This window comes from Schistocerca nitens, chromosome 9 (assembly GCF_023898315.1).
Source record: "Schistocerca nitens isolate TAMUIC-IGC-003100 chromosome 9, iqSchNite1.1, whole genome shotgun sequence".
In the NCBI taxonomy this organism is placed as follows: Eukaryota; Metazoa; Arthropoda; class Insecta; order Orthoptera; family Acrididae; genus Schistocerca; species Schistocerca nitens.
The window spans coordinates 521,943,847-521,966,339 of NC_064622.1; positions in this window are offsets into that span (position 1 = coordinate 521,943,847).

Genomic DNA, 22,493 nt, shown 5'->3' on the forward strand with positions numbered 1-22,493 from the left:
AACTCTTAGAAGATTGACTCTTCTTGTACTTAAGTCGGCATTGTGCCTTTTGTATTCAATTCCGATGCAATTTCTGTGTTTCATGGTCAATGTGAAGGTCCAAGGGGTACAGTAAACCTGCACTGGTGCATCGGAATCTAATACTGGTCTCCCAGGAGCCGCTCAAACCACAATCTCTTAGAAGGTTCACTCTTCTTGTACTTATGTCGGCATTGTCCCTTTTGTATTCAATTCCGATGCGATTTCTGTGTTTCATGGTCAATGTGAATGCCCAAGGGATACAGTAAACCTGCACTGGTGCATCGGAATCTAATACGGGTCACCCAGGAGCCGCTCAAACCACAAACTCTTTGAAGATTCACTCTTCTTGTACTTAAGTAGGCATTGTGACTTTTGTATTCAATTCCGATGCGATTTCTGTGTTTCATGGTCAATGTGAAGGTCCAAGGGATACAGTAAACCTGCACTGGTGCATCGGAATCTAATACTGGTCACCCAGGAGCCGCTCAAACCACAAACTCTTAGATGATTCACTCTTCTTGTACTTAAGTCGGCATTGTGCATTTTGTATTCAATTCCGATGCGATTTCTGTGTTTCATGGTTAATTCGAAAGTGCAAGGGATACAGTAAACCTGCACTGGTGCATCGGAATCTAATACTGGTCACCCAGGAGCCGCTCAAACCACAAACTCTTAGAAGATTGACTCCTCTTGTACTTAAGTCGGCATTGTGCCTTTTGTATTCGATTCCGATGCGATGTCTGTTTTTCATGGCCAATGTGAAGGTCCAAGGGATACAGTAAAACTACACTGGTGCATCGGAATCTAATACTGGTCACCCAGGAGCCGCTCAAACCACAAACTCTTAGAAGATTCACTCTTCTTGTACTTAAGTCGGCATTGTGCTTTTTCTATTCAATCCCGATGTGATTTCTGTGTTTCATGGTCAATGTGAAGGTCCAAGGGATACATTAAACCTGCACTGGTGCATCGGAATCTAAAACTGGTCACCCAGGAGCCGCTCAAACCACAAACTCTTAGAAGATTGACTCTTCTTGTACGTAAGTCGGCATTGTGACTTTTGTATTCAATTCCGTTGCGATATCTGTGTTTCATGGTCAATGTGAAGGTCCAAGGGATACAGTAAACCTGCACTGGTGCATCTTAATCTAATACTGGTCACCCAGGAGCCGCTCAAACCACAAACTCTTAGAAGATTCACTCTTCTTGTACTTAAGTCGGCAGTGTGCCTTTTGTATTCAATTCCGATGCGATTTCTGCGTTTCATGGTTAATTTGAAAGTCCAAGGGATACAGTAAACCTGGACTGGTGTATCGGAATCTAATACTGGTCTCCCAGGAGCCGCTCAACCACAAATTATTCGAAGATTCACTCTACTTAAGTCGGCATTGTGGCTTTTGTATTCAATTCCGATGCGGTTTCTGTGTTTCATGGTCAATGTGAAGGTCCAAGGGATACAGTAAACCTGCACTGGTGCATCGGAATCTAATACTGGTCTCCCAGGAGCCGCTCAAACCACAAACTCATAGAAGATTCACACTTCTTGTACTTAAGTTTTCATTGTGCATTTTGTATTTAATTACGATGCGATGTCTCTGTTTCATGGCCAATGTGCAGGTCCACAGGATACAGTAAACCTGCACTGGTGCATCGGAATCTAATACTGGTCACCCAGGTGCCGCTCAAACCACAAACTCTTAGAACATTCACTCTTCTTGTACTTAAGTCGGCATTGTGCATTTTGTATTCAATTCCGATGCGATTTCTGTGTTTCATGGTCAATGTGAAGGTCCAAGGGATACAGTAAACCTGCACTGGTGTATCGGAATCTAATACTGGTCTCCCAGGAGCCGTTCAAACCACAAACTCTTAGAAGATTCACTCTTCTTGTACTGAAGTCGGCATTGTGCCTTTTATATTCAATTCCGATGCGTTTTCTGTGTTTCATGGTTAATTTGAAAGTGCAAGGGATACAGTAAACCTGGACTGGTGCATCGGAATCTAATACTGGTCTCCCAGGAGCCGCTCAACCACAAACTCTTAGAATATTCACTCTTCTTGTACTTAAGTCGGCATTGTGGCTTTTGTATTCAATTCCGATGCGATTGCTGTATTTCATGGTCAATGTGAAGGTCCAAGGGATACAGTAACCCTGCACTGGTACATCGGAATCTAATACTGGTTTCGCAGAAGCCGCTCAAAGCACAAACTCTTAGAAGATTCACTCTTCTTGTACTAAAGTCGGCATGTGCCTTTTGTAATCAATTCCGATGCGATTTCTGTGTTTCATGGTCAATGTGAAAGTCCAAGGGATACAGTAAACCTGCACTGGTGCATCGGAATCTAATACTGGTCACCCAGGAGCCGCTCAAACCACAAACTCTTAGAAGATTCACTCTTCTTGTACTTAAGTCGTTATTGTGCCTTTTGTATTCAATTCCGATGCGATGTCTGTGTTTCATGGTCAATGTGAAGGTCCACGGGATACAGTAAACCTGCACTGGTGCATCGGAATCTAATACTGGTCACCCAGGAGCCGCTCAAACCACAAACTCTTAGATGATTCACTCTTCTTGTACTTAAGTCGGCATTGTGCATTTTGTATTCAATTCCGATGCGATTTCTGTGTTTCATGGTTAATTTGAAAGTGCAAGGGATACAGTAAACCTGCACTGGTGCATCGGAATCTAATACTGGTCACCCAGGAGCCGCTCAAACCACAAACTCTTAGAAGATTGACTCTTCTTGTACTTAAGTCGGCATTGTGCCTTTTGTATTCAATTCCGATGCAATTTCTGTGTTTCATGGTCAATGTGAAGGTCCAAGGGGTACAGTAAACCTGCACTGGTGCATCGGAATCTAATACTGGTCTCCCAGGAGCCGCTCAAACCACAATCTCTTAGAAGGTTCACTCTTCTTGTACTTATGTCGGCATTGTCCCTTTTGTATTCAATTCCGATGCGATTTCTGTGTTTCATGGTCAATGTGAATGCCCAAGGGATACAGTAAACCTGCACTGGTGCATCGGAATCTAATACGGGTCACCCAGGAGCCGCTCAAACCACAAACTCTTAGAAGATTCACTCTTCTTGTACTTAAGTAGGCATTGTGACTTTTGTAATCAATTCCGATGCGATTTCTGTGTTTCATGGTCAATGTGAAGGTCCAAGGGATACAGTAAACCTGCACTGGTGCATCGGAATCTAATACTGGTCACCCAGGAGCCGCTCAAACCACAAACTCTTAGATGATTCACTCTTCTTGTACTTAAGTCGGCATTGTGCATTTTGTATTCAATTCCGATGCGATTTCTGTGTTTCATGGTTAATTCGAAAGTGCAAGGGATACAGTAAACCTGCACTGGTGCATCGGAATCTAATACTGGTCACCCAGGAGCCGCTCAAACCACAAACTCTTAGAAGATTGACTCTTCTTGTACTTAAGTCGGCATTGTGCCTTTTGTATTCGATTCCGATGCGATGTCTGTTTTTCATGGCCAATGTGAAGGTCCAAGGGATACAGTAAAACTACACTGGTGCATCGGAATCTAATACTGGTCACCCAGGAGCCGCTCAAACCACAAACTCTTAGAAGATTCACTCTTCTTGTACTTAAGTCGGCATTGTGCCTTTTCTATTCAATCCCGATGTGATTTCTGTGTTTCATGGTCAATGTGAAGGTCCAAGGGATACATTAAACCTGCACTGGTGCTTCGGAATCTAAAACTGGTCACCCAGGAGCCGCTCAAACCACAAACTCTTAGAAGATTGACTCTTCTTGTACGTAAGTCGGCATTGTGACTTTTGTATTCAATTCCGTTGCGATATCTGTGTTTCATGGTCAATGTGAAGGTCCAAGGGATACAGTAAACCTGCACTGGTGCATCTTAATCTAATACTGGTCACCCAGGAGCCGCTCAAACCACAAACTCTTAGAAGATTCACTCTTCTTGTACTTAAGTCGGCAGTGTGCCTTTTGTATTCAATTCCGATGCGATTTCTGCGTTTCATGGTTAATTTGAAAGTCCAAGGGATACAGTAAACCTGGACTGGTGTATCGGAATCTAATACTGGTCTCCCAGGAGCCGCTCAACCACAAATTATTCGAAGATTCACTCTACTTAAGTCGGCATTGTGGCTTTTGTATTCAATTCCGATGCGGTTTCTGTGTTTCATGGTCAATGTGAAGGTCCAAGGGATACAGTAAACCTGCACTGGTGCATCGGAATCTAATACTGGTCTCCCAGGAGCCGCTCAAACCACAAACTCATAGAAGATTCACACTTCTTGTACTTAAGTTTTCATTGTGCATTTTGTATTTAATTACGATGCGATGTCTGTGTTTCATGGTCAATGTGCAGGTCCACAGGATACAGTAAACCTGCACTGGTGCATCGGAATCTAATACTGGTCACCCAGGTGCCGCTCAAACAACAAACTCTTAGAACATTCACTCTTCTTGTACTTAAGTCGGCATTGTGAATTTTGTATTCAATTCCGATGCGATTTCTGTGTTTCATGGTCAATGTGAAGGTCCAAGGGATACAGTAAACCTGCACTGGTGTATCGGAAACTAATACTGGTCTCCCAGGAGCCGTTCAAACCACAAACTCTTAGAAGATTCACTCTTCTTGTACTTAAGTCGGCATTGTGCCTTTTGTATTCAATTCCGATGCGTTTTCTGTGTTTCATGGTTAATTTGAAAGTGCAAGGGATACAGTATACCTGGACTGGTGCATCGGAATCTAATACTGGTCTCCCAGGATCCGCTCAACCACAAACTCTTAGAATATTCACTCTTCTTGTACTTAAGTCGGCATTGTGGCTTTTGTATTCAATTCCGATGCGATTGCTGTATTTCATGGTCAATGTGAAGGTCCAAGGGATACAGTAACCCTGCACTGGTACATCGGAATCTAATACTGGTTTCGCAGAAGCCGCTCAAAGCACAAACTCTTAGAAGATTCACTCTTCTTGTACTAAAGTCGGCATGTGCCTTTTGTAATCAATTCCGATGCGATTTCTGTGTTTCATGGTCAATGTGAAAGTCCAAGGGATACAGTAAACCTGCACTGGTGCATCGGAATCTAATACTGGTCACCCAGGAGCCGCTCAAACCACAAACTCTTAGAAGATTGACTCTTCTTGTACTTAAGTAGGCATTCTGCCTTTTGTATTCAATTCCGATGCAATTTCTGTGTTTCATGGTCAATGTGAAGGTCCAAGGGATACAGTAAACCTGCACTGGTGCATCGGAATCTAATACTGGTCTGCCTGGAGCCGCTCAAACCACAAACTCTTAGAAGATTCACTCTTCTTGTACTTAAGTCGTTATTGTGCCTTTTGTATTCAATTCCGATGCGATGTCTGTGTTTCATGGTCAATGTGAAGGTCCACGGGATACAGTAAACCTGCACTGGTGCATCGGAATCTAATACTGGTCACCCAGGAGCCGCTGAAACCACAAACTCTTAGATGATTCACTCTTCTTGTACTTAAGTCGGCATTGTGCATTTTGTATTCAATTCCGATGCGATTTCTGTGTTTCATGGTTAATTTGAAAGTGCAAGGGATACAGTAAACCTGCACTGGTGCATCGGAATCTAATACTGGTCACCCAGGAGCCGCTCAAACCACAAACTCTTAGAAGATTGACTCTTCTTGTACTTAAGTCGGCATTGTGCCTTTTGTATTCAATTCCGATGCAATTTCTGTGTTTCATGGTCAATGTGAAGGTCCAAGGGGTACAGTAAACCTGCACTGGTGCATCGGAATCTAATACTGGTCTCCCAGGAGCCGCTCAAACCACAAACTCTTAGAAGGTTCACTCTTCTTGTACTTATGTCGGCATTGTCCCTTTTGTATTCAATTCCGATGCGATTTCTGTGTTTCATGGTCAATGTGAATGCCCAAGGGATACAGTAAACCTGCACTGGTGCATCGGAATCTAATACGGGTCACCCAGGAGCCGCTCAAACCACAAACTCTTAGAAGATTCACTCTTCTTGTACTTAAGTAGGCATTGTGACTTTTGTATTCAATTCCGATGCGATTTCTGTGTTTCATGGTCAATGTGAAGGTCCAAGGGATACAGTAAACCTGCACTGGTGCATCGGAATCTAATACTGGTCACCCAGGAGCCGCTCAAACCACAAACTCTTAGAAGATTCACTCTTCTTGTACTTAAGTCGGCATTGTGCCTTTTGTATTCGATTCCGATGCGATGTCTGTGTTTCATGGCCAATGTGAAGGTCCAAGGGATACAGTAAAACTACACTGGTGCATCGGAATCTAATACTGGTCACCCAGGAGCCGCTCTAACCACAAACTCTTAGAAGATTGACTCTTCTTGTACTTAAGTCGGCATTGTGCCTTTTGTATTCAATTCCGATGTGATTTCTGTGTTTCATGGTCAATGTGAAGGTCCAAGGGATACATTAAACCTGCACTGGTGCATCGGAATCTAAAACTGGTCACCCAGGAGCCGCTCAAACCACAAACTCTTAGAAGATTGACTCTTCTTGTACGTAAGTCGGCATTGTGACTTTTGTATTCAATTCCGATGTGATTTCTGTGTTTCATGGTCAATGTGAAGGTCCAAGGGATACATTAAACCTGCACTGGTGCATCGGAATCTAAAACTGGTCACCCAGGAGCCGCTCAAACCACAAACTCTTAGAAGATTGACTCTTCTTGTACGTAAGTCGGCATTGTGACTTTTGTATTCAATTCCGATGCGATATCTGTGTTTCATGGCAAATGTGAAGGTCCAAGGGATACAGTAAACCTTTACTGGTGCATCGTAATCTAATACTGGTCACCCAGGAGCCGCTCAAACCACAAACTCTTAGAAGATTCACTCTTCTTGTACTTAAGTCGGCAGTGTGCCTTTTGTATTCAATTCCGATGCGATTTCTGCGTTTCATGGTTAATTTGAAAGTCCAAGGGATACAGTAAACCTGGACTGGTGCATCGGAATCTAATACTGGTCTCCCAGGAGCCGCTCAACCACAAATTATTCGAAGATTCACTCTACTTAAGTCGGCATTGTGGCTTTTGTATTCAATTCCGATGCGATTTCTGTGTTTCATGGTCAATGTGAAGGTCCAAGGGATACAGTAAACCTGCACTGGTGCATCGGAATCTAATACTGGTCTCCCAGGAGCCGCTCAAACCACAAACTCTTAGAAGATTCCCCCTTCTTGTACTTAAGTTGGCATTGTGCCTTTTGTATTTAATTACGATGCGATGTCTGTGTTTCATGGTCAATGTGAAGGTCCACAGTATACAGTAAACCTGCACTGGTGCATCGGAATGTAATACTGGTCACCCAGGAGCCGCTCAAACCACAAACTCTTAGAACATTCACTCTTCTTGTACTTAAGTCGGCATTGTGCATTTTGTATTCAATTCCGATGCGATTTCTGTGTTTCATGGTCAATGTGAAGGTCCAAGGGATACAGTAAACCTGCACTGGTGTATCGGAATCTAATACTGGTCTCCCAGGAGCCGTTCAAACCACAAACTCTTAGAAGATTCACTCTTCTTGTACTTAAGTCGGCATTGTGCCTTTTGTATTCAATTCCGATGCGTTTTCTGTGTTTCATGGTTAATTTGAAAGTGCAAGGGATACAGTAAACCTGGACTGGTGCATCGGAATCTAATACTGGTCTCCCAGGAGCCGCTCAACCGCAAACTCTTGGAAGATTCACTCTTCTTGTACTTAAGTCGGCATTGCGGCTTTTGATTTCAATTCCGATGCGATTGCTGTATTTCATGGACAATGTGAAGGTCCAAGGGATACAGTAACCCTGCACTGGTGCATCGGAATCTAATACTGGTTTCCCAGGAGCCGCTCAAAGCACAAACTCTTAGAAGATTCACTCTTCTTGTACTAAAATCGGCATGTGCCTTTTGTAATCAATTCCGATGCGATTTCTGTGTTTCATGGTCAATGTGAATGTCCAAGGGATACAGTAAACCTGCACTGGTGCATCTGAATCTAATACTGGTCACCCAGGAGCCGCTCGAACCACAAACTCTTAGAAGATTGACTCTTCTTGTACTTAAGTAGGCATTCTGCATTTTGTATTCAATTCCGATGCAATTTCTGTGTTTCATGATCAATGTGAAGGTCCAAGGGATACAGTAAACCTGCACTGGTGCATCGGAATCTAATACTGGTCTCCCTGGAGCCGCTCAAACCACAAACTCTTTGAAGATTCACTCTTCTTGTACTTAAGTCGTTATTGTGCCTTTTGTATTCAATTCTGATGCGATGTCTGTGTTTCATGGTCAATGTGAAGTTCCACGGGATACAGTAAACCTGCACTGGTGCATCGGAATCTAATACTGGTCACCCAGGAGCCGCTCAAACCACAAACTCTTAGATGATTCACTCTTCTTGTACTTAAGTCGGCATTGTGCATTTTGTATTCAATTCCGATGCGATTTCTGTGTTTCATGGTTAATTTGAAAGTGCAAGGGATACAGTAACCCTGCACTGGTGCATCGGAATCTAATACTGGTTTCCCAGGAGCCGCTCAAAGCACAAACTCTTAGAAGATTCACTCTTCTTGTACTTATGTCGGCATTGTGCCTTTTGTATTCAATTCCGATGCGATTTCTGTGTTTCATGGTCAATGTGAATGCCCAAGGGATACAGTAAACCTGCACTGGTGCATCGGAATCTAATACGGGTCACCCAGGAGCCGCTCAAACCACAAACTCTTAGAAGATTCACTCTTCTTGTACTTACGTAGGCATTGTGACTTTTGTATTCAATTCCGATGCGATTTCTGTGTTTCGTGGTCAATGTGAAGGTCCAAGGGATACAGTAAACCTGCACTGGTGCATCGGAATCTAATACTGGTCTCCCAGGACCCGCCCAAACCACAAACTCTTAGAAGATTCAGTCTTCCTGTACTTAAGTCGGCATTGTGCCTTTTGTATTCAATTCCGATGCGATTTCTGTGTTTCATGGTCAATGTGAAGGTCCAAGGGATACAGTAAACCTGGACTGGTGCATCGGAATCTAATACAGGTCACCCAGGAGCCGCTCAAACCACAAACCCTTAGAAGATTGACTCTTCTTGTACGTAAGTCGGCATTGTGACTTCTGTATTCAATTCCGATGCGAAATCTGTGTTTCATGGCAAATGTGAAGGTCCAAGGGATACAGTAAACCTGCACTGGTGCATCGTAATCTAATACTTGTCACCCAGGAGCCGCTCAAACCACAAACTCTTAGAAGATTCACTCTTCTTGTACTTAAGTCGGCAGTGTGCCTTTTGTATTCAATTCCGATGCGATTTCTGCGTTTCATGGTTAATTTGAAAGTCCAAGGGATACAGTAAACCTGGACTGCTGCATCGGAATCTAATACTGGTCTCCCAGGAGCCGCTCAACCACAAATTATTGGAAGATTCACTCTACTTAAGTCGGCATTGTGGCTTTTGTATTCAATTCCGATGCGATTTCTGTGTTTCATGGTCAATGTGAAGGTCCAAGGGATACAGTAAACCTGCACTGGTGCATCGGAATCTAATACTGGTCACCCAGGAGCCGCTCAAACCACAAACTCTTAGAAGATTCACTCTTCCTGTACCTAAGTCAGCATTGTGCCTTTTGTATTCAATTCCGATGCGATTTCTGTGTTTCATGGTTACTGTGAAGGTCCAAGGGATACAGTAAACCTGCACTGGTGCTTCGGAATCTAATACTGGTCACCCAGGAGCCGCTCAAACCACAAACTCTTAGAACATTCACTCTTCTTGTACTTAAGTCGGCATTGTGCATTTTGTATTCAATTCCGATGCGATTTCTGTGTTTCATGGTCAATGTGAAGGTCCAAGGGATACAGTAAACCTGCAGTGGTGTATCGGAATCTAATACTGGACACCCAGGAGCCGCTCAAACCACAAACTCTTTGAAGATTCACCCTTCTTGTACTTAAGTCGGCATTGTGCCTTTTGTATTCAGTTCCGATGCGATTTCTGTGTTTCATGGTCAATGTGAAGGTCCAAGGGATGCAGTAAAAATGCACTGGTGCATCGGAATCTAATACTGGTCTCCCAGGAGCCGCTCAAACCACAAACTCTTAGAAGGTTCACTCTTCTTGTACTTAAGTCGGCATTGTGCCTTTTGTATTCAATTCCGATGCGATGTCTGTGTTTCATGGTCAATGTGAAGGTCCACGGGATACAGTAAACCTGCACTGGTGCATCGGAATCTAATACTGGTCACCCAGGAGCCGTTCAAACCACAAACTCTTAGGTGATTCACTCTTCTTGTACTTAAGTCGGCAGTGTGCATTTTGTATTCAATTCCGATGCGATTTCTGTGTTTCATGGTCAATGTGAAGGTCCAAGGGATACAGTAAACCTGCACTGGAGCATCGGAATCTAATACTGGTCACCCAGGACCCGCTCAAACCACAAACTCTTAGAAGATTCAGTCTTGTTGTACTTAAGTCGACATTGTGCCTTTTGTATTTAATTCCGATGCGATTTCTGTGTTTCATGGTCAATGTGAATGTCCAAGGGATACAGTAAACCTGCACTGGTGCATCGGAATCTAATACTGGTCTCCCAGGAACCGCTCAAACCACAAACTCTTAGAAGATTCACTCTTCTTGTACCTAAGTCGGCATTGTGCCTTTTGTATTCAATTCCGATGCGATGTCTGTGTTTCATGGTCAATGTGAAGGTCCAAGGGATACAGTAAAACTACACTGGTGCATCAGAATCTAATACTGGTCACCCAGGAGCCGCTCAAACCACAAACTCTTAGAAGATTCACTCTTCTTGTACTTAAGTCGGCATTGTGCCTTTTGTATTCAATTCCGATGCGATTTCTGTGTTTCATGGTCAATGTGAAGGTCCAAGGTATACATTAAACCTGCACTGGTGCATCGGAATCTAATACTGGTCATCCAGGAGCCGTTCAAACCACAAACTCTTAGGTGATTCACTCTTCTTGTACTTAAGTCGGCTTTGTGACTTTTGTATTCAATTCCGATGCGATTTCTGTGTTTCATGGTCAATGTGAATGCCCAAGGGATACAGTAAACCTGCACTGGTGCATCGGAATTTAATACGGGTCACCCAGGAGCCGCTCAAACCACAAACTCTTAGAAGATTCACTCTTCTTGTACTTAAGTAGGCATTGTGACTTTTGTATTGAATTCCGATGCGATTTCTGTGATTCATGGTCAATGTGAAGGTCCATGGGATACAGTAAACCTGCACTGGTGCATCGGAATGTAATACTGGTCACCCAGGAGCCGCTCAAACCACAAAGTCTTAGAAGATTCACTCTTCTTGTACTTAAGTCGGCATTGTGCCTTTTGTATTCAATTCCGATGCGATTTCTGTGTTTCATGGTTAATTGGAAAGTGCAAGTGATACAGTAAATCTGGACTGGTGCATCGGAATCTAATACTGGTCTCCCAGGAGCCGCTCAACCACAAACTCTTGGAAGATTCACTCTTCTTGTACTTATGTCGGCATTGTGGCTTTTGTATTCAATTCCGATGCGATTTCTGTGTTTCATGGTCAATGTGAAGGTCCAAGGGATACAGTAACCCAGCACTGGTGCATCGGAATCTAATACTGGTTTCTCAGGAGCCGCTCAAACCACAAACTCTTAGAAGATTCACTCTTCTTGTACTTAAGTCGGCATTGTGCCTTTTGTAATCAATTCCGATGCAATTTCTGTGTTTCATGGTCAATGTGAAGGTCCAAGGGATACAGTAAACCTGCACTGGTGCATCGGAATCTAATACTGGTCTGCCAGGAACCGCTCAAACCACAAACTCTTAGAAGATTCACTCTTCTTGTACTTAAGTCGGCATTGTGCCTTTTGTATCCTATTCCGATGCGATGTCTGTGTTTCATGGTCAATGTGAAGGTCCACGGATTACAGTAAACCTGCACTGGTGCATCGGAATCTAATACTGGTCACCCAGGAGCCGCTCAAACCACAAACTCTTAGAAGATTCACTCTTCTTGTTCTTAAGTCGGCATTGTGCATTTTGTATTCAATTCCGATGCGATTTCTGTGTTTCGTGGTCAATGTGAAGGTCCACGGGATACAGTAAACCTGCACTGGTGCATCGGAATCTAATACTGGTCTCCCAGGAGCCGCTCAAACCACAAACTCTTAGAAGATTCACTCTTCTTGTACTTAAGTCGGCATTGTGCCTTTTGTATTCAATTCCGATGCGATTTCTGTGTTTCATGGTCAATGTGAATGCCCATGGGATACAGTAAACCTGCACTGGTGCATCGGAATCTAATACGGGTCACCCAGGAGCCGCTCAAACCACAAACCTATAGAAGATTCACTCTTCTTGTACTTAAGTAGGCATTGTGTCTTTTGTATTGAATTCCGATGCGATTTCTGTGATTCATGGTCAATGTGAAGGTCCATGGGATACAGTAAACCTGCACTGGTGCATCGGAATGTAATACTGGTCTCCCAGGACCCGCTCAATCCACAAACTCTTTGAAGATTCAGTCTTCTTGTACTTAAGTCGGCATTGTGCTTTTTGTATTCAATTCCGATGCGATTTCTCTGTTTTATGGTCAATGTGAAGGTCCAAGGGATACAGTAAACCTGCACTGGCGCATCGGAATCTAATACTGGTCTCCCAGGAGCTGCTCAAACCACAAAATCTTAGAAGATTCACTCTTCTTGTACTTAAGTCGGCAGTGTGCATTTTGTATTCAATTCCGATGCGATTTCTGTGTTTCATGGTCAATGTGAAGGGCCAAGTGATACAGTAAACCTGCACTGGAGCATCGGAATCTAATACTGGTCACCCAGGACCCGCTCAAACCACAAACTCTTAGAAGATTCAGTCTTCTTGTACTTAAGTCGACATTGTGCCTTTTGTATTCAATTCCGATGCGATTTCTGTGTTTCATGGTCAATGTGAAGGTCCAAGGGATACAGTAAACCTGCACTGGTGCATCGGAATCTAAAACTGGTCTCCGAGGAGCCGTTCAAACCACAAACTCTTAGAAGATTCACTCTTCTTGTACATAAGTCGGCATTGTGCCTTTTGTATTCAATTCCGATGCGATGTCTGTGTTTCATGGTCAATGTGAAGGTCCAAGGGATACAGTAAAACTACACTGGTGCATCAGAATCTAATACTGGTCACCCAGGAGCCGCTCAAACCACAAACTCTTAGAAGATTCACTCTTCTTGTACTTAAGTCGGCATTGTGCCTTTTGTATTCAATTCCGATGCGATTTCTGTGTTTCATGGTCAATGTGAATGCCCATGGGATACAGTAAACCTGCACTGGTGCATCGGAATCTAATACGGGTCACCCAGGAGCCGCTCAAACCACAAACCTATAGAAGATTCACTCTTCTTGTACTTAAGTAGGCATTGTGACTTTTGTATTGAATTCCGATGCGATTTCTGTGATTCATGGTCAATGTGAAGGTCCATGGGATACAGTAAACCTGCACTGGTGCATCGGAATGTAATACTGGTCTCCCAGGACCCGCTCAATCCACAAACTCTTTGAAGATTCAGTCTTCTTGTACTTAAGTCGGCATTGTGCTTTTTGTATTCAATTCCGATGCGATTTCTCTGTTTTATGGTCAATGTGATGGTCCAAGGGATACAGTAAACCTGCACTGGTGCATCGGAATCTAATACTGGTCTCCCAGGAGCTGCTCAAACCACAAAATCTTAGAAGATTCACTCTTCTTTTACTTAAGTCCGCATTGTGCCTTTTGTATTCAATTCCGATGCGATTTCTGTGTTTCATGGTCAATGTGAAGGTCGAAGGTATACAGTAATCCTGCACTGGTGCATCGGAATCTAATACTGGTTTCCCAGGAACCGCTCAAAGCACAATCTCTTAGAAGATTCACTCTTCTTGTACTTAAGTCGGCATTGTGCCATTTGTAATCAATTCCGATGCGATTTCTGTGTTTCATGGTCAATGTGAAAGTCCAAGGGATACAGTAAACCTGCACTCGGGCATCGGAATCTAATACTGGTCACCCAGGAGCCGCCCAAACCACAAACTCTTAGAACATTCACTCTTCTTGTACTTAAGTCGGCATTGTGCATTTTGTATTCAATTCCGATACGATTTCTGTGTTTCATGGTCAATGTGAAGGTCCAAGGGATACAGTAAACCTGCACTGGTGTATCGGAATCTAATACTGGTCTCCCAGGAGCCGTTCAAACCACAAACTCTTAGAAGATTCACTCTTCTTGTACTTAAGTCGGCATTGTGCCTTTTGTATTCAATTCCGATGCGTTTTCTGTGTTTCATGGTCAATGTGAAGGTCCTAGGGATACAGTACACCTGCACTGGTGCATCGGAATCTAATACTGGTCACCCAGGAGCCGCTCAAACCACAAACTCTTAGAAGATTCACTCTTCCTGTACCTAAGTCAGCATTGTGCCTTTTGTATTCAATTCCGATGCGATTTCTGTGTTTCATGGTTACTGTGAAGGTCCAAGGGATACAGTTAACCTGCACTGGTGCATCGGAATCTAATACTGGTCACCCAGGAGCCGCTCAAACCACAAATTCTTAGAACATTCACTCCTCTTGTACTTAAGTCGGCATTGTGCATTTGGTATTCAATTCCGATGCGATTTCTGTGTTTCATGGTCGATGTGAAGGTCCAAGGGATACAGTAAACCTGCACTGGTGTATCGGAATCTAATACTGGACACCCAGGAGCCGCTCAAACCACAAACTCTTTGAAGATTCACCCTTCTTGTACTTAAGTCGGCATTGTGCCTTTTGTATTCAGTTCCGATGCGATTTCTGTGTTTCATGGTCAATGTGAAGGTCCAAGGAATGCAGTAAAAATGCACTGGTGCATCGGAATCTAATACTGGTCTCCCAGGAGCTGCTCAAACCACAAACTCTTAGAAGGTTCACTCTTCTTGTACTTAAGTCGGCATTGTGCCTTTTGTATTCAATTCCGATGCGATGTCTGTGTTTCATGGTCAATGTGAAGGTCCACGGGATACAGTAAACCTGCACTGGTGCATCGGAATCTAATACTGGTCACCCAGGAGCCGTTCAAACCACAAACTCTTTGGTGATTCACTCTTCTTGTACTTAAGTCGGCAGTGTGCATTTTGTATTCAATTCCGATGCGATTTCTGTGTTTCATGGTCAATGTGAAGGTCCAAGGGATACAGTAAACCTGCACTGGAGCATCGGAATCTAATACTGGTCACCCAGGACCCGCTCAAACCACAAACTCTTAGAAGATTCAGTCTTCTTGTACTTAAGTCGACATTGTGCCTTTTGTATTCAATTCCGATGCGATTTCTGTGTTTCATGGTCAATGTGAAGGTCCAAGGGATACAGTAAACCTGCACTGGTGCATCGGAATCTAAAACTGGTCTCCGAGGAGCCGTTCAAACCACAAACTCTTAGAAGATTCACTCTTCTTGTACTTAAGTCGGCATTGTGCCTTTTGTATTCAATTCCGATGCGATTTCTGTGTTTCAAGGTCAATGTGAATGCCCATGGGATACAGTAAACCTGCACTGGTGCATCGGAATCTAATACGGGTCACCCAGGAGCCGCTCAAACCACAAACCTATAGAAGATTCACTCTTCTTGTACTTAAGTAGGCATTGTGACTTTTGTATTGAATTCCGATGCGATTTCTGTGATTCATGGTCAATGTGAAGGTCCATGGGATACAGTAAACCTGCACTGGTGCATCGGAATGTAATACTGGTCTCCCAGGACCCGCTCAATCCACAAACTCTTTGAAGATTCAGTCTTCTTGTACTTAAGTCGGCATTGTGCTTTTTGTATTCAATTCCGATGCGATTTCTCTGTTTTATGGTCAATGTGAAGGTCCAAGGGATACAGTAAACCTGCACTGGTGCATCGGAATCTAATACTGGTCTCCCAGGAGCTGCTCAAACCACAAAATCTTAGAAGATTCACTCTTCTTGTACTTAAGTCCGCATTGTGCCTTTTGTATTCAATTCCGATGCGATTTCTGTGTTTCATGGTCAATGTGAAGGTCGAAGGGATACAGTAATCCTGCACTGGTGCATCGGAATCTAATACTGGTTTCCGAGGAGCCGCTCAAAGCACAATCTCTTAGAAGATTCACTCTTCTTGTACTTAAGTCGGCATTGTGCCATTTGTAATCAATTCCGAAGCGATTTCTGTGTTTCATGGTCAATGTGAAAGTCCAAGGGATACAGTAAACCTGCACTGGGGCATCGGAATCTAATACTGGTCACCCAGGAGCCGCTCAAACCACAAACACTTAGAACATTCACTCTTCTTGTACTTAAGTCGGCATTGTGCATTTTGTATTCAATTCCGATACGATTTCTGTGTTTCATGGTCAATGTGAAGGTCCAAGGGATACAGTAAACCTGCACTGGTGTATCGGAATCTAATACTGGTCTCCCAGGAGCCGTTCAAACCACAAACTCTTAGAAGATTCACTCTTCTTGTACTTAAGTCGGCATTGTGCCTTTTGTATTCAATTCCGATGCGTTTTCTGTGTTTCATGGTCAATGTGAAGGTCCTAGGGATACAGTACACCTGCACTGGTGCATCGGAATCTAATACTGGTCACCCAGGAGCCGCTCAAACCACAAACTCTTAGAAGATTCACTCTTCCTGTACCTAAGTCAGCATTGTGCCTTTTGTATTCAATTCCGATGCGATTTCTGTGTTTCATGGTTACTGTGAAGGTCCAAGGGATACAGTAAACCTGCACTGGTGCATCGGAATCTAATACTGGTCACCCAGGAGCCGCTCAAACCACAAATTCTTAGAACATTCACTCCTCTTGTACTTAAGTCGGCATTGTGCATTTTGTATTCAATTCCGATGCGATTTCTGTGTTTCATGGTCGATGTGAAGGTCCAAGGGATACAGTAAACCTGCACTGGTGTATCGGAATCTAATACTGGACACCCAGGAGCCGCTCAAACCACAAACTATTTGAAGATTCACCCTTCTTGTACTTAAGTCGGCATTGTGCCTTTTGTATTCAGTTCCGATGCGATTTCTGTGTTTCATGGTCAATGTGAAGGTCCAAGGAATGCAGTAAAAATGCACTGCTGCATCGGAATCTAATACTGGTCTCCCAGGAGCCGCCCAAACCACAAACTCTTAGAAGGTTCACTCTTCTTGTACTTAAAAGTCGGCATTGTGCCTTTTGTATTCAATTCCGATGCGATGTCTGTGTTTCATGGTCAATGTGAAGGTCCACGGGATACAGTAAACCTGCACTGGTGCATCGGAATCTAATACTGGTCTCCCAGGAGCCGCTCAAACCACAAACTCTTAGAAGGTTCACTCTTCTTGTACTTAAGTCGGCATTGTGCCTTTTGTATTCAATTCCGATGCGATGTCTGTGTTTCATGGTCAATGTGAAGGTCCAAGGGATACAGTAAAACTACACTGGTGCATCAGAATCTAATACTGGTCACCCAGGAGCCGCTCAAACCACAAACTCTTAGAAGATTCACTCTTCTTGTACTTAAGTCGGCATTGTGCCTTTTGTATTCAATTCCGATGCGATTTCTGTGTTTCATGGTCAATGTGAATGCCCATGGGATACAGTAAACCTGCACTGGTGCATCGGAATCTAATACGGGTCACCCAGGAGCCGCTCAAACCACAAACCTATAGAAGATTCACTCTTCTTGTACTTAAGTAGGCATTGTGACTTTTGTATTGAATTCCGATGCGATTTCTGTGATTCATGGTCAATGTGAAGGTCCATGGGATACAGTAAACCTGCACTGGTGCATCGGAATGTAATACTGGTCTCCCAGGACCCGCTCAATCCACAAACTCTTTGAAGATTCAGTCTTCTTGTACTTAAGTCGGCTTTGTGCTTTTTGTATTCAATTCCGATGCGATTTCTCTGTTTTATGGTCAATGTGAAGGTCCAAGGGATACAGTAAACCTGCACTGGTGCATCGGAATCTAATACTGGTCTCCCAGGAGCTGCTCAAACCACAAAATCTTAGAAGATTCACTCTTCTTGTACTTAAGTCCGCATTGTGCCTTTTGTATTCAATTCCGATGCGATTTCTGTGTTTCATGGTCAATGTGAAGGTCGAAGGGATACAGTAATCCTGCACTGGTGCATCGGAATCTAATACTGGTTTCCCAGGAGCCGCTCAAAGCACAATCTCTTAGAAGATTCACTCTTCTTGTACTTAAGTCGGCATTGTGCCATTTGTAATCAATTCCGATGCGATTTCTGTGTTTCATGGTCAATGTGAAAGTCCAAGGGATACAGTAAACCTGCACTGGGGCATCGGAATCTAATACTGGTCACCCAGGAGCCGCTCAAACCACAAACTCTTAGAACATTCACTCTTCTTGTACTTAAGTCGGCATTGTGCATTTTGTATTCAATTCCGATACGATTTCTGTGTTTCATGGTCAATGTGAAGGTCCAAGGGATACAGTAAACCTGCACTGGTGTATCGGAATCTAATACTGGTCTCCCAGGAGCCGTTCAAACCACAAACTCTTAGAAGATTCACTCTTCTTGTACTTAAGTCGGCATTGTGCCTTTTGTATTCAATTCCGATGCGTTTTCTGTGTTTCATGGTCAATGTGAAGGTCCTAGGGATACAGTACACCTGCATTGGTGCATCGGAATCTAATACTGGTCACCCAGGAGCCGCTCAAACCACAAACTCTTAGAAGATTCACTCTTCCTGTACCTAAGTCAGCATTGTGCCTTTTGTATTCAATTCCGATGCGATTTCTGTGTTTCATGGTTACTGTGAAGGTCCAAGGGATACAGTAAACCTGCACTGGTGCATCGGAATCTAATACTGGTCACCCAGGAGCCGCTCAAACCACAAACCTATAGAAGATTCACTCTTCTTGTACTTAAGTAGGCATTGTGACATTTGTATTGAATTCCGATGCGATTTCTGTGATTCATGGTCAATGTGAAGGTCCATGGGATACAGTAAACCTGCACTGGTGCATCGGAATGTAATACTGGTCTCCCAGGACCCGCTCAATCCACAAACTCTTTGAAGATTCAGTCTTCTTGTACTTAAGTCGGCTTTGTGCTTTTTGTATTCAATTCCGATGCGATTTCTCTGTTTTATGGTCAATGTGAAGGTCCAAGGGATACAGTAAACCTGCACTGGTGCATCGGAATCTAATACTGGTCTCCCAGGAGCTGCAAAATCCACAAAATCTTAGAAGATTCACTCTTCTTGTACTTAAGTCCGCATTGTGCCATTTGTATTCAATTCCGATGCGATTTCTGTGTTTCATGGTCAATGTGAAGGTCGAAGGGATACAGTAATCCTGCACTGGTGCATCGGAATCTAATACTGGTTTCCCAGGAGTCGCTCAAAGCACAATCTCTTAGAAGATTCACTCTTCTTGTACTTAAGTCGGCATTGTGCCATTTGTAATCAATTCCGATGCGATTTCTGTGTTTCATGGTCAATGTGAAAGTCCAAGGGATACAGTAAACCTGCACTGGGGCATCGGAATCTAATACTGGTCACCCAGGAGCCGCTCAAACCACAAACTCTTAGAACATTCACTCTTCTTGTACTTAAGTCGGCATTGTGCATTTTGTATTCAATTCCGATACGATTTCTGTGTTTCATGGTCAATGTGAATGTCCAAGGGATACAGTAAACCTGCACTGGTGTATCGGAATCTAATACTGGTCTCCCAGGAGCCGTTCAAACCACAAACTCTTAGAAGATTCACTCTTCTTGTACTTAAGTCGGCATTGTGCCTTTTGTATTCAATTCCGATGCGTTTTCTGTGTTTCATGGTCAATGTGAAGGTCCTAGGGATACAGTACACCTGCACTGGTGCATCGGAATCTAATACTGGTCACCCAGGAGCCGCTCAAACCACAAACTCTTAGAAGATTCACTCTTCCTGTACCTAAGTCAGCATTGTGCCTTTTGTATTCAATTCCGATGCGATTTCTGTGTTTCATGGTTACTGTGAAGGTCCAAGGGATACAGTAAACCTGCACTGGTGCATCGGAATCTAATACTGGTCACCCAGGAGCCGCTCAAACCACAAATTCTTAGAACATTCACTCCTCTTGTACTTAAGTCGGCATTGTGCATTTTGTATTCAATTCCGATGCGATTTCTGTGTTTCATGGTCGATGTGAAGGTCCAAGGGATACAGTAAACCTGCACTGGTGTATCGGAATCTAATACTGGACACCCAGGAGCCGCTCAAACCAAAAACTCTTTGAAGATTCACCCTTCTTGTACTTAAGTCGGCATTGTGCCTTTTGTATTCAGTTCCGATGCGATTTCTGTGTTTCATGGTCAATGTGAAGGTCCAAGGAATGCAGTAAAAATGCACTGGTGCATCGGAATCTAATACTGGTCTCCCAGGAGCCGCTCAAACCACAAACTCTTAGAAGGTTCACTCTTCTTGTACTTAAGTCGGCATTGTGCCTTTTGTATTCAATTCCGATGCGATGTCTGTGTTTCATGGTCAATGTGAAGGTCCACGGGATACAGTAAACCTGCACTGGTGCATCGGAATCTAATACTGGTCACCCAGGAGCCGTTCAAACCACAAACTCTTTGGTGATTCACTCTTCTTGTACTTAAGTCGGCAGTGTGCATTTTGTATTCAATTCCGATGCGATTTCTGTGTTTCATGGTCAATGTGAAGGTCCAAGGGATACAGTAAACCTGCACTGGAGCATCGGAATCTAATACTGGTCACCCAGGACCCGCTCAAACCACAAACTCTTAGAAGATTCAGTCTTCTTGTACTTAAGTCGACATTGTGCCTTTTGTATTCAATTCCGATGCGATTTCTGTGTTTCATGGTCAATGTGAAGGTCCAAGGGATACAGTAAACCTGCACTGGTGCATCGGAATCTAAAACTGGTCTCCGAGGAGCCGTTCAAACCACAAACTCTTAGAAGATTCACTCTTCTTGTACTGAAGTCGGCATTGTGCCTTTTGTATTCAATTCCGATGCGATGTCTGTGTTTCATGGTCAATGTGAAGGTCCAAGGGATACAGTAAAACTACACTGGTGCATCAGAATCTAATACTGGTCACCCAGGAGCCGCTCAAACCACAAACTCTTAGAAGATTCACTCTTCTTGTACTTAAGTCGGCATTGTGCCTTTTGTATTCAATTCCGATGCGATTTCTGTGTTTCATGGTCAATGTGAAGGTCCAAGGTATACATTAAACCTGCACTGGTGCATCGGAATCTAATACTGGTCACCCAGGAGCCGTTCAAACCACAAACTCTTAGGTGATTCACTCTTCTTGTACTTAAGTCGGCATTGTGCCTTTTGTATTCAATTCCGATGCGATTTCTGTGTTTCATGGTCAATGTGAATGCCCGAGGGATACAGTAAACCTGCACTGGTGCATCGGAATCTAATACGGGTCACCCAGGAGCCGCTCAAACCACAAACTCTTAGAAGATTCACTCTTCTTGTACTTAAGTAGGCATTGTGACTTTTGTATTGAATTCCGATGCGATTTCTGTGATTCATGGTCAATGTGAAGGTCCATGGGATACAGTAAACCTGCACTGGTGCATCGGAATGTAATACTGGTCACCCAGGAGCCGCTCAAACCACAAAGTCTTAGAAGATTCACTCTTCTTGTACTTAAGTCGACACTGTGCCTTTTGTATTCAATTCCGATGCGATTTCTGTGTTTCATGGTTAATTGGAAAGTGCAAGGGATACAGTAAACCTGGACTGGTGCATCGGAATCTAATACTGGTCTCCCAGGAGCCGCTCAACCACAAACTCTTGGAAGATTCACTCTTCTTGTACTTATGTCGGCATTGTGGCTTTTGTATTCAATTCCGATGCGATTTCTGTGTTTCATGGTCAATGTGAAGGTCCAAGGGATACAGTAACCCAGCACTGGTGCATCGGAATCTAATACTGGTTTCTCAGGAGCCGCTCAAACCACAAACTCTTAGAAGATTCACTCTTCTTGTACTTAAGTCGGCATTGTGCCTTTTGTAATCAATTCCGATGCAATTTCTGTGTTTCATGGTCAATGTGAAGGTCCAAGGGATACAGTAAACCTGCACTGGTGCATCGGAATCTGATACTGGTCTGCCAGGAACCGCTCAAACCACAAACTCTTAGAAGATTCACTCTTCTTGTACTTAAGTCGGCATTGTGCCTTTTGTATTCAATTCCGATGCGATGTCTGTGTTTCATGGTCAATGTTAAGGTCCACGGATTACAGTAAACCTGCACTGGTGCATCGGAATCTAATACTGGTCACCCAGGAGCCGCTCAAACCACAAACTCTTAGAAGATTCACTCTTCTTGTTCTTAAGTCGGCATTGTGCATTTTGTATTCAATTCCGATGCGATTTCTGTGTTTCGTGGTCAATGTGAAGGTCCACGGGATACAGTAAACCTGCACTGGTGCAACGGAATCTAATACTGGTCTCCCAGGAGCCGCTCAAA